Source organism: Globicephala melas, chromosome 16 (assembly GCF_963455315.2).
Source record: "Globicephala melas chromosome 16, mGloMel1.2, whole genome shotgun sequence".
Classification (NCBI taxonomy): domain Eukaryota; kingdom Metazoa; phylum Chordata; class Mammalia; order Artiodactyla; family Delphinidae; genus Globicephala; species Globicephala melas.
The window spans coordinates 35,875,595-35,892,704 of NC_083329.1; the positions used below are offsets into that span (position 1 = coordinate 35,875,595).

General features: G+C 40.2%; 2 long non-coding RNA genes across 2 annotated transcripts in view; both read right to left on the reverse strand.

The window, feature by feature from the left end:
* Positions 1-1,354, reverse strand: part of LOC138842369 (uncharacterized) — a 34,865-nt gene extending 33,511 nt beyond the window's left edge. Inside the window, exon 1 of the long non-coding RNA XR_011376783.1 lies at positions 1,311-1,354. This is a non-coding gene — a long non-coding RNA (uncharacterized lncRNA). The remainder of the gene's footprint in view (positions 1-1,310) is intronic.
* Positions 1,354-17,110, reverse strand: part of LOC138842370 (uncharacterized) — a 63,604-nt gene continuing 47,847 nt past the window's right edge. Inside the window, exons 2-3 of the long non-coding RNA XR_011376784.1 lie at positions 3,030-3,085; positions 1,354-1,377 (exon numbers count right to left, since the gene is read on the reverse strand). This is a non-coding gene — a long non-coding RNA (uncharacterized lncRNA). The remainder of the gene's footprint in view (positions 1,378-3,029; positions 3,086-17,110) is intronic.

A 17,110-nucleotide genomic window follows, 5' to 3' on the forward strand; every position in this document is an offset into this window, starting at 1 on the left:
GTGTGCGAGTTTATCATATAATCCTAAAAACAAACAACTAATAATAAACTCTGAAATTTGGAGAGGTTGCCAATTCATCCAAAGTCACCTAGCTAATGGGTCCAGCAGCCCAGACTGAGTCTGTGTTTCTGGACACAGAGCCTAGGCTTTTTTACCTTATTTCCTGAACACCTGATTGACAAAACACTGTTCTAGGCACCAAGAGGGAGACAGAAAAGCAGGGAGAAGGTGATCCCTCCTCCCAAGCAGCTTACATTCCAGCAGGGGAAAACAGACTATGTATAATAATACCAGTGCCTGGTAGAATGCAGTCTGCACCCAGTGAAACCCAAACCAAACACAGAGCACAGAGAATTCCAACAGCAGAGACAGGAGGGCTTCGAGGAGAAACTGGCGATTGAACTGCACTTGAGTGACAGGTAGAATATAATGAGAACGCTGTTGAAAGGAGCAGAAAGTAGGCTGGATGCCTAAGGGTCTAGGGGAGGGAAGAAAGGGAAGCTGGGAAAGAGTTATTTATTACCGCCTGTCACTATTTGTGCTTCTGCTTCTTAGATTCACCGTCAGTCCAAAGTCCAGCTCGGCGAGGACAGCCCGCCCCTCCCAGCAGCCTGTCATGTAGGTCTGTGAGCTGCTACCATTCCCCAACCCGCTGCAGCTCTGCCCTGGTGCCGGAGGCTGTCAATGAATTCTTAAAAGGGTTCTCCTGTCTCCCCGCCTGCGATCCCCTACTTCAGCTCACACTCTGGCTGTCATTTCGTTCTTCACACTTGCCTAGCCTGAAAGAGGTGGACTCTGCTGAACAATGGAATTATCAGCACGGAATGACAGAACAGCGGGAGCCTGTAGGATCACTGGGACCAGGGGTTATACAAAGAAGAAAAGAAAAAGAAACACTTGACAGCCTCTGGGCAAATCTGACCCCCACTGCTCAGCTGGCACAGAGTACTGAAAAGGTTGGTGTGCCTCAGGTGGGGCAGGGGCTCTCCATTCCCCAAAGTACCCACCTCTGCCTTTGTCTTACAGAGTTCCTTGGACCCCTGAAAGCACTGAGCTCTGATTTCTGAACTGATCAACGCCTGACTTGTAAAAGAACAAATGCCTCAAAGCCCTGATCAAGGTAATACTGTTAGTTAACATCAAAGCTAACAATTAAAGCCCAGAATTTCCTCTCACTCCAGTGATTTCCCCAGCTATACCGCACCTATCCACCTTGTAAGGGAAGCAGGGGCTTACAGGATTTGCAGAGAAATCTTGACATCATATTCAAATGGCCAGAGAGCTTACACAAGGAATCAACAAATACATACCTCTGTCCTTTTGCTTATGTCGACTTGCCAACCTAAAGACAGCAGCCACTTGTGTATTGATATCTGGCTATATTCCGAAAAAGATTTACGTTATCTATCAAAGACATATATGTCAAGATAAGAAATTAGAGATAGATGATGATGAGAAAGCACGGGAATACAATAGTAATGAAATGAGGCTGATATAAAATACCTTTCATGAAGCACTATTTGCCCGTTATAGGAAAGTGGCACATTTGCCTCCAGATTTTTTAACGGTTAAATTGTTTTGTCCATCATAGGATTCTGCTTCCCAAAGATAAAATCAAACTATTTGCCAAGAAGAAAAGCAATAGTTTTTCATAAATAAAGTGAAAAATTTCACTGAAGGGGTCTGGCATTGTGTGATGTAACAAACCAGGCCCTCAGCACCCTCCAAGAGATGTTTTTGGTTTTCATCTGGTGATCACACAGCATAATTGACTTAGGTTACTCTGTGACTTCTAACTTCTGCACAACAAATTCCTGGCGAAACTTAAAGTTTTTGCAAAGGTAGTGCCCATATATTTATGCCATAAATAACTGTCTCACTCACTGATATATGAACAATGTTCAAATATGTATAGCTATTATTATGATTGGAAAATACACTTAAATTTGGTACAGAATTCATGGAGGCTTGTTTTCTCATTCTCTACTTGACAAGAGACACTAGAAGTAAAATTATTATCATGTGGAAATGGTGGGTGAGGGGCTCCACATGACTTCACAATACGCAAAGGAACTCCATCTTCAAAGACACAACCCCAGTGCAGTATAGTCCTTTACAGCCACCATCCATCCCGACTGGTCAGTGCAAGTGCTGTACCAGGTGTCAAAGAGCAACGTTGTTTTTAATAAATACTAATTTTATTATCTCCCTTGTTAAGAGAAATTGAGAAGCACTCATCTGGACGACTTAATAGATTGTCTATCCTACAAGCCCTTCTCTACAACCATTTTTCTCTTGACTAAGTGTTTGAATAGAGCCCAAGAGAATTCAGATTTGTAATCCTTGACAATTACCTGGCTTGGGCACTTTTGAAGCTGAGTTAGAGGATCAGTTGACGTTCTTTTGTGAATTTGAGAAGCCTAACAAGGATATACATCTCACCTCCATTCTGCGAGGGGATTCAGGCAAGATGTGGTAAGAAAGTTGAGTGTGTATTCATCTTGATATCTGCATCCCTCTATCTTAACCTCACAGACTAAAAAGCAATCTACATTCCAGAAGGCTCTAAATAGAATGGCCAAACTTGTTTAAGTCAGAATATTCCACAGCCAAATGACGGCTCCACCATTTTAAAATGTCATTCACGGAATGCCTAATATTGAGGAATGTTATTTCCTGCTATTTCTTATATGAGAAACGTGTACCAAGAGCACTGAGGTGACTTGCTGTGCAAAATTATTAAAGATGAATTAATTAAAAAGTAATTCGCTGCAAAATAGTTTTCCTTTTAGGATACACAATCTGTAGTTTTTCTCTTCTGTAATAATTAGATGGCATGTTAGGTTGTCTACTAAGATCTCTCCTAGATCACAATATTGAAAACACAGCAGCCTTACATAAAAGAAAGTTCATCCCAGTGTGTTATCAGATGATAAGAAACTAATTAAAATGAAGGGAAGTCAGGACATAGCCATGCTTTGTCTCACTGAAAAAGCTTGCCTGTTTGATTAAGGGGCACCCCTACTCACTCGGAGTCTTGTGGGATATTATTTTCAGATTCTTCATAAGCATCAGTAGGTGAGCACTGTGGGGGAGAGAGAGAGAGAAAGTTATTTTGAATTGATTTAATCAATTTTTTTGTTCACAACCAAAAGCTGACTGAAGGTCAATAAAAATGACAAGTGGGTTTCCCTGGTGGCACAGTGGTTGAGAGTCCGCCTGCCGGTGCAGGGGACACGGGTTCGTGCCCCGGTCCGGGAGGATCCCGCGTGCCACAGAGCGGCTGGGCCCGTGAGCCATGGCCGCTGAGCCTGCGCGTCCGGAGCCTGTGCTCCGCAACGGGAGAGGCCACAACAGTGAGAGGCCCACGTACCGCAAAAAAAAAAAAAAAAATTCTATATTATTCCTGATAGAATCCTGTATGAAGTGACTATTATCCCCATAGAGCAGCAGTGGCTAAATCCCACAGGCCCTTCCTTTAAAATATTAGCTTGAGAAACTCATAGTTTCAGAAAGTAAAGTGGCTAGTATTTTGAACGGAATGTGTTTTAAGTAAAAGGTTTTAGTTAGGCGCTGTAATGTTTATCTTTTCAAAAAATGTAGTCTATTATACTTTGGTCATAATCAAATTGTGCTGTATCTATAATCTATCAAAGGCAAATAAATCAGCAAGAAACGTGGCCCACCATTCAGCATGTGCGCTGAACTTACGCTGGTGCAGGCGGTATTCCCTAGGGGATTTATTTACTCTAAGCTTCATGATCACAGGTACTGGGGAAGAAAAGAGGGTCAGCGATTAAGTAACTTTATTTTTCTTAACTGTTTTTTTTTTAATTGCAGTATAGTTGATTCACAATATAATAGTTTCAGGTATACAACACAGTGATTCAAAGTTTTTATAGATAATACTCTAAAATATTGGCTGTATTCCCTGTGCTGTATAGTATATCCTTGTATCTTATTTATTTTATACATAGTAGTTTGTACCTCTTAATCCTCTACCACTATCTTGCTCGTCCCCACATCTTTCTCTCCACTGGTAACCACTAGTTTGTTCTCTGTGAGTCTGTTTCTGTTTTGATATATTCATTCATTTGCTTTATTTTTTAGATTCCACATATTAAATGATAACATCCAGTATTTGCCTTTCTCTGTCAGACTTATTTCACCAAGCATAATACCCTCCAGGTCCATCCATGTTGTTGCAAATGGCAAAATTTCACTTTTTATGGCCATGTAGTATTCCATTGTATATGTATACACATCTTCTTCATCCAGTTATCTGTTGATGGGTACTTAGGTTGCTTCCATATCTTGGCTATTGTAAATAATGCTGCTGTGAACATTGGGATGCATGTATCTTTCTGAATTATTGTTTTTATTTTCTTTGGATAAACACCTAGGAGTGGAATTGCTGGATCACAGGGTAGTTCTATTTTTAATTTTTTGAGGAACCTCCATGCTGTTTTCTGTAATGGCTGCACCAAATTTCTTTCCCAGTGTACGAGGGTTCCTTTTTCTTCACATCCTCATCAACATTTGTTATTTGTGGTCTTTTTGATGATACTCATTCTGCAGGTGTGAGGTGCATATCTCAGTGTGGTTCTGATTTGCATTTCTCTGATAATTGGTGATGCTGAGCACCTTTTCATGTGCATATTGGCCATCTGTATGTCTTCTTTGGAAAAATGTCTATTCAGGTCTTCAACCCATTTTTTAATCAGATTGTTTCTATTTTTCATATTGAGTTATATGAGCTTTTCATATATTTTGCACATTAACCCCTAATCTGTCATTTGCAAGTATTTTCTCCCATTCAGTAGGCTGTCTTTTCATTTTGTCCATGGTTTCCTTTGCTGTGCAAAAGCTTTTACGTTTAATTAGGTCCCATTTGTTTATTTTTGCTTTCGTTTCCTTGCCTTAGGAGGCAGTTCCAAAAAATTACTGCTATGACTTATGTCAGAGTGTTCTGCCTATATTTTACTCTAGGATTTTTATGCTTTCCAGTCTAACACGTAAGTATTTACTCCATTTTGAGTTTATTTTTATATATGGTATAAGAAATTGTTCTAATTTCATTCTTTTACATGTAGCTGTCCAGTTTTTCCAACATCACTGATTGAAGAGACTGTCTTTTCTCCGTTGTATATTCTTGCCTCCTTTGTCACAATTGCATTGGCTTATTTCTGGGCCTTCTATTCTATTCCACTGACCCATGTGTCTATTTTTGTGCCAGTACCATAGGGTTTTGATTACTGTCGTTTTTTTTAGTATATTCTGAAGTCTGGGAATATATGATACCTCTGGGAATATATGATACCTCTGGCTCTGTTCTTCTTTCTCAAGACTGTTTTGGCTCTTCAGAGTCTTTCGTGTTTCCATACAAATTTTAAAATTATTTGTTCTAGTTCTGTGAAAAATGCCATTGGTATTTTGATAGATACTGCATTGAATCTGTAGACTGCCTTGGGTAGTACGGTCATTTTAAAAACATTAATTCTTCCAATGCATGAACACAGTCTACCTCTCCATCTGTTTGTGTCACTTCAATTTCTTTCATCAGTGTCTTATAGTTTTATAGTTTTCCAAGTACAGGTCTTTTACCTCCTTAGTTAGATTTATTCCTAGGCATTTTATTCTTTTTGATGTGATTATAAATGGGACTGTTTCCTTAATTTCTCTTTCTGGTAGTTCATTATTAGTGTAAAGAGATACAATGGACTTCTGTATATTAATTTTATATCCTGCAACTTTACTGAATTCATTGATGAGCTCTAGTAGTTTTTGGTAGCATCTTCAGAATTTTCTATGTATAGTATGATGTCATCTGCAAACACTGATTGTTGTTTGGACTGAGGTGTCCCAGTACTGGTGCCTACAGACTGGTGGGCAGGGGTGGGTCTGGGTCCTGAGGCTAATAAGCTACAGGGAGGATTCCAAAATGGTGGTTGTTAGCACCAGGGTCCTCCTGTTAGAACAGCACTCAAAAAGGGCTGCCACCAGTGTCTGTGTCCCCAGGGTGAGTCCCAGTTGCCTCCTGCCTCTCTGGGAGATGCTCAAGATCAGCAGGTGGGTCTGACCCAGGCTCCTTTCAAATCACTGCTTCTGCCCTGGGTCCCAGAGCATGTGATATTTTGTGAGCCATTTAAGAGTGGAGTCACTATTTCCCACAGCTCTCTGGGCCTCCCGAAAGTAAGCCTCATTGGCCATCAAAGCCACACATTCTGGGAGCTCTGCCTGCTGGTGCAGGAAGCCCAGGCTGGGGAGCACAGCATGGGGCTCAGACCCCTCGCTCCTTGGGGAGAACTTCTTCCATTGTAGTTATTCTCCCATTTGTGGGTTTCCCACCTAGGGGTATGGATCTTGACTATACTGCGGCTCTGCCACTCCAACCTGTCTTGTTGTGGTTCCTTGTTTATAGCTTCAGTTGTAGAAGGTCTTTTCCGGTAACTTCCAGTATTTCTCATCAATAGTTTCTCTGTAAATAGTTGTAAGTTTGGAGTGCCTATGAGAGGAAGTGAGCTCAGGATCTTCCCACTCTGCCATCTTGAGAACTCTCCAAGTAACTTGCTTTAGATGGACCTCATAACTGCAATGTAGAACTTGCCTCTTCTGGGATATAGTCAATGGCTAAATTTCCAAGCAAAAGTACTCTTCCTATTCCTTGCTTCCCTTTGCTCTATCGAATATACAGCACCACCACAATGAGATACCACTTCATGCAATTATCATGGCTAGTATCAAAAACAAAAACCCCCAGAAAACAGCAAGTGTTGGCAACGATGTGGAAAAATTGGAACCCTCGTGCACATCTGACGGTAATATAAAATGGTACAAACTTCATGGAAAATAGTTTTATAGTCCCTCAAAAAGTTAAACATAGAATGACTGTATGATCCAGAAATTCCACTTCTGGATATATACCCAGAAGAATTGAAAGCAAGGACTTAGAAGATACTTGTACACCAATGTTTATAGCAACATTACTCACAACAGAAAAAGGCAACGACCCAACTGTCCGTCAACAGATGAATGGATAAACAAACTGTAGCACATCATATAATGGAATATTATTTAGCCATAAAAAGAAATGAAATTCTGATACATACTCTGACATGGCTGAACCTTGAGAACATACTAAGTGAAATAAGCCAGACACAAAAGGACAAATATTGCATGATTCCACTTATATGTGGTACTTAAAATAGGCAAGTTCAGAGAAACAGAAAGTAGAATAGAGGGTACTAGGGCCTGGGAGAAGAGGGAATAGAGATATTGTTTAATGGGTACAGAGTGTCTGTATGGGATGATTAGAAAGTTCTGGAAATGGACACTGGTGATAGTTACATAATTTTGTGAAGTATTTAATGCCACCAAGTTGTACACTTACGTATACTTTACCACAATTTTTTTGTTTTAGAAATACAGCACTAGAAGCCACTATGCCCACTCCTCACTCTCCCTCATGCTAGATATTGTACAAACCATGACCCTGTTAGCATTTGCTGCATCCCATCCTAGGACCACTGAAAGCATCCCATCCTAGGACCACTGAAAGCATCCCAAACTGTCTGTACTGGGCAATCCTGATAAATCCCCTGTGAGGACAAGCATGTCCCCGATAGGAAATACTGGGATGCCTCCCAGGTGATGGTTTCAGGAGGCCACTGCACTCCTGGACCCTGCAGTTTTAAACAAGTTATTATGAAACAATGGCTTGAATTGTGTATTGGCAAGAACTGTATGACTCTTCAAATTCAATGGGTTTAATTAGGTTATAAGAGAATTAGTATTATGAGTATATACCTGATAGAATAACTTAAATCTTTAAAGCATTTGAATGTTATTGGTTGAAAAAGTGGGCATTTGAAATAGAACACCCACTGCCAGAAAAATTTGACCCTAAGGAAAAAGTTATCCATTCATAAATGAAAGCTTCTGTCAAGGAGCTACACTGGCCTAAGTAAAACGATGCTTTGAGCATATCTGGAAGGACAGGTAATGAGTGCCTGAATCTAAAGAAAAATTCTCTGCTATCGTCCAATTTATCATCCAACTAGCAGTTAGAAACCAACCCCATCCCTTAGACAGGTGACTGCTCCACCACATCCCTGCCACAGACAAAACAGTTCTATCCTCTCTGCCTTCCCCATTTCTCCTCACCTTGAGGTAAGGGGCAATGTCAAAATCCAGGAATCATAATAGCAAAGCACACAAAGGTGCAATGGAATTACTGGCTACTGTTCTTTCCTTTTGCCATGACAGGAGGTTTCCTGGTAAGACACTAGGTAAGTAAGAACCTAGTGACTCCCTCTAAGGTACAGAAACATCCTCGTGCAAATTAATTAAAGTATTTACCACCCAAGTGATAATGCTTTCCCTCCAGGTCCCTTTTTATTATCCCTAAAGCTAGAAGTGGCCCAAATGGGGAAATGCTGCAGTTTAGGAATCAGTGGAAGTGACCAAACAGGTTTCTTTTCCATTCACCTTCAACCCATAATTTCAAGTAATGTCCTACTGCCTCTGTCACTGCTCCTCCTATCCCATGAAACGGCCTCTGAGGGAGTAACAGACAGGCAATAACAGCTGGCGTTTTCCCTAGAAATAGTTGGCCTTGCCTCAAATGTGCTCTTTCCTCATGCAGCTCGACGCTCATAAGAGCAGTTGACCTGCATCCGAATTATGTCCTTGCCTGTGTCTTCTTGTTAGATGTCAGATGAGCTGTTACTAAGCTCTGTCCAAGTAATGGGGGCCATGCATAAAAAATAAATGAGCATAACTAAAATGAATAATCTATTATCAAACATTAAATATTTGCATATTTAAGCTTGCTCCAAAAAACTGGCAGAGCACAAACCAGCAAAATGGCATCGCATAATATCGACCACAAAGCCCTGGAATGTGATTCTAGCAAAGCACGATGAAGTCAAAGCTCTGTGTGTACAGATTACATCAACGCTTCAGCTCAGTGCCTGGAGAACAAACAACATGCTTAGAATTTTTTTTAATGTAGCTGCTTCTTTTAGTTCAGAATAATAGGACTTCTGACCAAGAATGGAGTCTTGGGGGAGGCAACTTATACCAACAGCAAGAAGCCAGGTTGTCAGAAGACCTGAGGCCTAGGCTCAGTTGCATCTCTGCTGTGTTTGTCCTCTAGCCAGACACAGAGCCTTGCTTTGCTTCCACTTCATTTCTAAAATGGTGTCACAGTATTCTCCACCTACCTAATGGACTATAAAAAGCACAGAGAAGACACAGAGATACCTGTCCTGGCTCCCACCCCACTGTAGGAACACAAGCCGCCTCTGAAGGCCCACATCTTCACCCTGGAGTCGGTGGTGGGCATGCGTTTGCTGTATGCTCTACGGCAATTCATCTTGAACTGGAAGAGTTGTCCTTCTGACCTTTCCTCTGCCTGCTTCTCATACTGGAGAGAAGCGTCAGAACCAGCAGCAAGAAGAGGCCTAGGGCTCTATATCAGTATTTCTTTTAAAGGAATTTCTAAGAGGGAAATACAGTTGAGAAAGGCTGTGTGGTCTCCTCTAATAACCTAGAAAGGCAGAAGTTGGAAAGTCAAGGAGTATTTATCAGGGTATCCTAGTATTGAGAGAAAAACTATCAGCTTCAAGAAAACCCCAGACTTCTGTTTTTTTTCTTTTCAACTTCAGCCTTTCTACAACACCAAGAAGAGAAAGCAGGCCCCAGGCCAACATTTATATTGCCACTGTTCCTGTTTGGCTTTGTGAGAAGAAATTGTACTCCAGAAGCATGATCTATCAATGACATCTGTCACACACTGGTTACCAGGCTGATTTAATTTCTCTCTCCTTTCTCATGCTTCCTACTAAAGCTTCCTTCAAGGTCAAAGAAGACGACCTTCTGAAATAATGACCCAATTCTGTCAATATCATATGATATTCACATGTCACTAATTTAAATGGCACTATTTTATTTATTATACTCTGCTGGGAGGCCTCCAATCAGTTAACATGTCTTCACAGAGATCATTTCAAAGGCCGCCTTTCCTTCAATATCTGATGAAATTCAATTATCCAAATCAAGTTGTGGTCTCATGGAGTGGAAATGTATGTCCTTCAGTAGGGTGAGTAACTGTTGGGGGTACTGCAGTAGACCTAAGTGAAGTACAAGAAAGGACAGAGTAGAGGGCAGTGATGACAGGGAGTGGGGGTCTGTTCAAACCATGCAGAACCCTAGGGTGACGGGGGGGCAGAGTCAAGGTGGGAGGAGCCTCTTCCATGCGACCAGAGATCAAAGGTCTGCACTGTGGGTCCTTCAGAGTGAGACTGTCTCATTGAGAGTGAGAGAGTCTCTCAGGTGCCTCTGTGTCTGTCAGCCTCTTAAAAGTGGCCAGCAAGATACAACTGAAGAATTGGAATGGGAGAAAGAGTAGAAAACTAGAGGTGAATGTGAGAAAGATGGGAAAGAAAGAAACTAACATCACTGATTTCTCCATCATGCCTTTCCTACCAGCTACAGGAGTTGAGAAGGAAGGCAAAAAAAAAAAAAAAAAGGGAAACCTCTTGCAGAGAAGGACACCATTATATAAAGATTCACTGGGATGATCTAAATAAAAAGGGATACAAAACACCTCCTGGCACGTTGTTACATGGTAGAAATGCCTATTATTGATTTCACTAGGATAGACCCAAGAGACCCGCTTGCAGCAATTCAAATCTCTGGAAATAAGTGATTCAGTGTGAGCCACAAAGCATTAGAAAAATTGGATTTTGAAGAGTATTAAAAGAAAAAGAATGAGCCAGTGAGAGAGCGTACTTTGAAAGCTAAGATTAAAAACATGTTTTTTTCTCTCCAGGGAGGAAACAATTGCTGTAGGAGGCACTGTGATTGTTTTCAAAGGCATTATGTTGGACTGGCGGTCTCAATAAAAGGAGTGGCAGACTTGAAGTCTGAACTTGGAAACGAAAAACTGAAAGGCAACAGTGGAAAATATTCGCCACATACTTCCATCTTAGGGGTCCAATATTAAAGCTTTATTAAGGCCAGTAAATATATGCTAGAGATGGGGCTTGAAGAAAATCTGAGAGCTTTGTACGGACAGGAAAAATGTTTCTGGTGTAAAAAAAAAATTCCTTCGTGTTTGTACAAAATTCCTTCTTTCCTTGACACTCTTAGATTCCGGCTATTGCACGATTTACCCTTTCTCATCTCTGATCTGTTGACCTCATGGTCTACTCACTATGTTCACTAAAGACCTTGCCTGTGGTTCATGATCTTTCGATCTGCATCATGACTCCTCTATCATCCTGAACAACTTCAATCCCTCCAGACACCTACGAGGTAGACAAGTCGTTGGCCTTCTCAATTCTGGTGACTTTCAACTCCACCTCTATTGTGCCACACAGAACCATAAACACACCATGGCTTTTACCGTCATTGGAATTTTCTACCTGTGACATTTCAATCTTTCATTTACTCATTCATTTTACAAATGCCTACTGAATACCTTCCTTGTGCCAACCATTGTGCTAGTCACTGTAAAAGTAGTCACAGTTAAAAAAGACAATATTTCTTCCTTTGTGGAACTTACAAACTAATGAAGGAGACAGAGAAACTAACAGGCAATTACAATAGAATGACAGGAATGCTTTGCTGGCAAACCCACAGGAAGAACATCTGATCTGGATACAGGTTGTCACGCAAGGCTTCCTGTACAAGTGAAGTCTAAGCTGAAACTTTAAGAAGGAGTATAAGCACTAATTATTAGAGAAATGCAAATCAAAACTACAATGAGGTACCACCATTAAAAAGTCTACAAATAACAAATGCTGAAGAGGGTGTGGAGAAAAGGGAACCCTCCTACACTGTTGGTGGGAATGTAAGTTGGTACAGTCACTATGGAAAACAGTATGCAGGTTCCTTAAAAAACTAAAAATAGAGCTACCATGTGATCCAGCAACCCCACTCTTGGGTGTATATCCAGACAAAACTCTAATTCGAAAAGTTAAATGCACCGCTACGTTCACAGCAGCACTATTCACAATAGCCAAGACATGGAAACAACCTAAATGTCCATCAACAGAGGAATGGATAAAGAAGAGGTGGTACATATATACACAGGAATACTACTCAGCCATAAAACAGAATGAATAATGCCATGTACAGCAACATGAATAGACCTAGGGATTATCATACTAAGTGAAGGAAGCCAGACAGAGAAAGAGAAATACCATATGAGACCACTTATATGTGGAATCTAAAATATGACACAAATGAATTTATCTATGAAACAGAAACAGACTCACAGATATAGAGTACCGAATTGTGGTTTCCAACGGGGAGCGGGTGGAGGAGGGATGGATTGGGAGTTTGGGATTGACAGATGCAAGCTGTTACGTGTGGAATGGATGAGCAACAAGGTCCTACTCGATAGCACAGGAAACTCCTTTCAATATCATGTAATAAACCATAATAGAAAAGAGTATAAAAAAGAATATATATATATGTATAATGGAATCACTTCAGAAATTAATACAACATTGTAAATCAATTATACTTCAATAAAATAAAAGAAAAAAAAGAATGAGTATGAAGAGGCCAAGAGGAGGGACAGGATCCAAATCAAGCTGGTGGAGTATGGAGATCCTGAGCTCACCTCTCCCCACAAACACATCAAAACTACAACATCTATCTCTGAAAATGACCTGAAGAACAGCAGAACAGATTTTTAAAACTAAAGATATAAAGAAAAGGCCACATCAAGACAGGTGGGAGGGACAGAGACATGGTCTATTCAGAACACATACCCCTGTTGTAGCAATTCACAAGCAGAAGGGATATCACAACCATGGAGGTACCCCTGAGGTATGAGGGGTCCAAGCCTCATGTCGGGCTCCCCAACTTGGGGGACCTGCACCAGGAAGATGAGCCCCCATAATGTCTGGCTTTGAAAACCAGTGGGGCTTACATCCAGGAGAGCCAGAGGGCTGTGGGAAACTGAGACTGCACTCTTGAAGGACTCTTGCACAAACTCACTCATTCTAAGTCCCAATGCAGAGGCTGCAGCTGAGCCATCCAAGCACCTGGGCCATGCAGGAAAATTTACTGACGAATTTTAGGGTGTGTGATAGAAGGACAGTGATCTGGTAGAACTTCTTCCAGAGACAGATGCACTAGCAGGTGACATTTTTTTTTTTTTAACTCTTTCACCTAGCTGGTCTTGCACTGGCAGGTGCCATTTCTGTCATTCTCCATCAGATTAGCTAACACTGGACACCTTGTGTTCCCCTGAGAAATAACAGCCCCTCCAAAGCGGCTCCCACCCTCCTCCACCCAGTGGGCAGCCCTGGCTGGCACTGGCACCCCTCCAAAGCGGCTCCAGCTCTGGAGGGCTAGCCCTGTCCACCTGATGGGAGGACTTAGCCAGCACAAGCACCCTCCCAAAGTGGTTCCCACTCCAGGGGATCAGCCCCACACACCAGTACACCCACATATTCACGGTCAGGTCTACTAGACAGCCAGGTGAGGGACCAGCCCCACCCTCTAGAGTGTCCACAGCATTCTCTGCCAAGCCACACAGACAGCTAGTCTGGGGGACAAACCCTGTCTACCAGGGTGACTGCATCAATAGCAGCCCAACCACAATAGGAAGGTACACACAGCCCACACTGGGGATACCTCTGGAACACTGGTCCCCAAAAGGACAACTTCTACATAAGGCCACTCTTTCAAGACCAGGAGATGTAGACAGTACACTTTATACATAGAAAACAAACGCAAAGAGGCAAAATGAGGAGACAAAAGAAGGCATTCCAAACATGAGAGCAAGACAAAAATGTCAGGAAAAGAACTAAGCAAAACAGAGATAAGTAATTTACCAGATAAAGAGTTCAAAACAATTGTCCTAAAGATGCTTATTGAACTTGGAAGAAGAATGGATGAACTTAGTGAGAACTTCAACAAAGAGATAGAAAATATAAACAATAACCAATTGAAACTAAAGAATACAATAATAAAAGTGAAAAATATAGTAGAGAAAATTAACAGCAGATTAGAAGATGCAGAAGATGGATCCACAATGGAGAAGACATGGTGGTGGAAATCACCTAATCAGAGCAGAAAAAGAACGTTTTTTAAAAATAAGCATAGTTTAAGAGATCCCTGGGACAACATCAAGCAAATTAACATTTACATGATGGGGGTCGAAAGATAAGAGAAAGAGAAAGAGACATAAAACATATTTGAAGAAATAATGGCTGAAAACTTTTGTAACCTGAAGGAAGAAACAGACATCCATGTCCAGGAACATAGAGATTTCCAAACAAGATGAACCCAAAGAGGTCCACACCAAGACACACTAATTAAAACGTCACAAGTTAAAGAGAGAACCTTAAAAGTAAGAAGAGAAAAACAACTAGTAGTGTATAAGGGTACCCCATAAGACCATCAGCTAGGTTTTTAGTAGAAACTGTACAGGAGAGTAGGGACTGGCATAATACATTCAACTTTCTGAAAGGAAAAAAAGTACAACCAAGAATATTCTACGCAGCAAGGTTATCAATCAGAATTGAAGGAGAAGTAATAAAATGTTTCCCAGATAAGCAAGAGCTAAATGAGCTCATCACCCCTGAACCAGCCTTAAAAGAAATGTTAAAGGGACTTCTTCAAATGGCAAAGGAAAGGTCATAACTAGAAACAAGAAAATTATGAAAGAAAAAATCTCAACAATAAAGACAAACATATAGTAAATCTAGTGGATCAACCACCTATAAAATTAGTATGAGGCTTCCCTGGTGGTGCAGTGGTTAAGAATCCGCCTGTCAATGCAGGGGACATGGGTTTGAGCCCTGGTCTGGGAAGATCCCACATGCCGTGAAGCAACTAAGCCCGTGTGCCACAACTACTGAGCCTGTGTTCTAGAGCCTGCGTTCTAGAGCCTGCAAGCCACGACTACTGAAGCCCACATGCCTAGAGCCCGTGCTCCGCAACATGAGAAGCCACTGCAATGAGAAATCTACACACCGCAACGAAGAGTAGCCCCTGCTCACCGCAACTAGAGAACAGCCCGTGTGCAGCAACGGACACCCAACACAGCCAAAAATAAATAAATAAATTAATTAATTAATTTTAAAAAAAATTAGTATGAGGGTTAAAAAACAAAATTAGTAAAAATCATCTATATCTAAAATAATTATTTATGTAATACATAAAATTAAAAGATGTAAAATATGATGTAAAAAACATAAAACTTGGAAGGGGAGAAGTAAAAATGTAGTGCTTTTAGAATGCATTCGAACTTAAGTCAACATCAACTTAAAACAGACTGCTACATATAATTATTATATATGAACCTCATGGTAACCACTAACCAAAAACCTATAATACATACACAGAAAATAAAGGAAAGGAATACAAACATAACAATAAAGAAAGTCATAAAATCACAAGGATAAAGAACAAGAGAAGAAAGGCACAGAAAAAACAATCAGAAAAGAATTAACAGAATGGCAATAAGTACATAACTATCAGTAATTACTTTAAATGTAAATGGACTAAGTCAGCTATACTTCAATTAAATTTTTTTAATTAAAAAATGGACTCAGTGTTCTAATCAAAAGACATAGAGTAGCTGAATGGTTAAAAAAAAAACCCAAAAACTAAGGCCCATATATATGCTGCTACAAGAGATTCACCTCAGATCTAACGACACACACAAGACTGAAAGTGAAATAATGGAAAAGATATTCCATGAAAAGTAAAAAAAGGCTGAAGTAGCAATAATTAACATCAGACAAAGTTGACTTTAAAACAAACACTATAACAAAATACATATATAAGTGCATTACATAATGATAAAGGAATCAATCCAACAATAAGATATAACACCTGTAAATACTTACACATCAACCTAGGAGCACCTCAATACTTAAGAAACTATTAAAGAGAGATACTGACAAGAATACAATAATAGTAGGGGACTTTAACCCCACTTACATCAATGAACAGATCATCCAGATAAAAATCGCTAAGAAAACATTGGCCTTGGGACTTCCCTGGTGGTCCAGTGGCTAAGACTCTGTGCTCCCAATGCAGGGGCCCCAGGTTCGATCCCTGGTCAGGGAACTAGATCCTACATGCTGAAGCTAAGAGATCATATGATCCTGTATGCCGCAACTAAAAAAGGTCCTGCGTGCCACAACTAAGACTCAGTGCAGCCAAATACATAAGTAAATATTTTTCAAAAAGAAAGAAAGAAAACATTGGCTTTAAATGAAACATTTGACTAGATGGATTTAATAAATATAAACAAAACCTTCCACCCCAAAACAGCAAAATACACATTATTTTTGACTGCACGTGGAACATTATCCAGGATAGGTTACATATGCTACAAAACAAGTCTCAATTCATTAAAAATATTGAGATCATATCAACCATCTCTTCCACCACAATGGTATGAGACTAGAAATCAAGTGCAAGAAGAAAACCGCAAAAAACACAAACACGTGGAAGCTTGACAACATGCTACTAAACAGCCAAAGGGTCAACAAAGAAATAAAAGAGCAAGTCATAAAATACCTTGAGACAAGTTAAAATGGAAACAAAATGTTCCAAAATCTATGGTATGCAGCAAAAGCAATTCTAAGAGGGACGTTTATAGCAATACAGGACTACCTCAAGAAACAAAAAAAATCTCAAATACATAATCTAAACTTACACCCAAAAGAACCATAAAAAGATGAACAAGCAAAGCCCAAAATTAGTAGAAAGAAGGAAAAATAAAGATCAGAGCAGAAATCAATGAAATAGAGACTAAAAAAGTAAATAAATAGAAACAGAAAAGATCAGTGAAAGTAAGAACTGGTTGTTTGAAAAGATAAACAAAATTGATAAACCTTTAAACAGCCTCATTGAGAAAAAAGAGAGGATCCAAATAAATAATATCAGAAATGAAAGAGAAGTTACAACCAACACCACAGAAACACAGAGGATCAAAATACATCACAACAATTATATGCCAACAAATTCAGCAACCTAGAAATGGATAAATTCCTAAAAACATACAATCTTCCAATACTGAAATAGGAAGAAATAGAAAAGCTGGACAGATCATTGGTAATGAAACTGATTC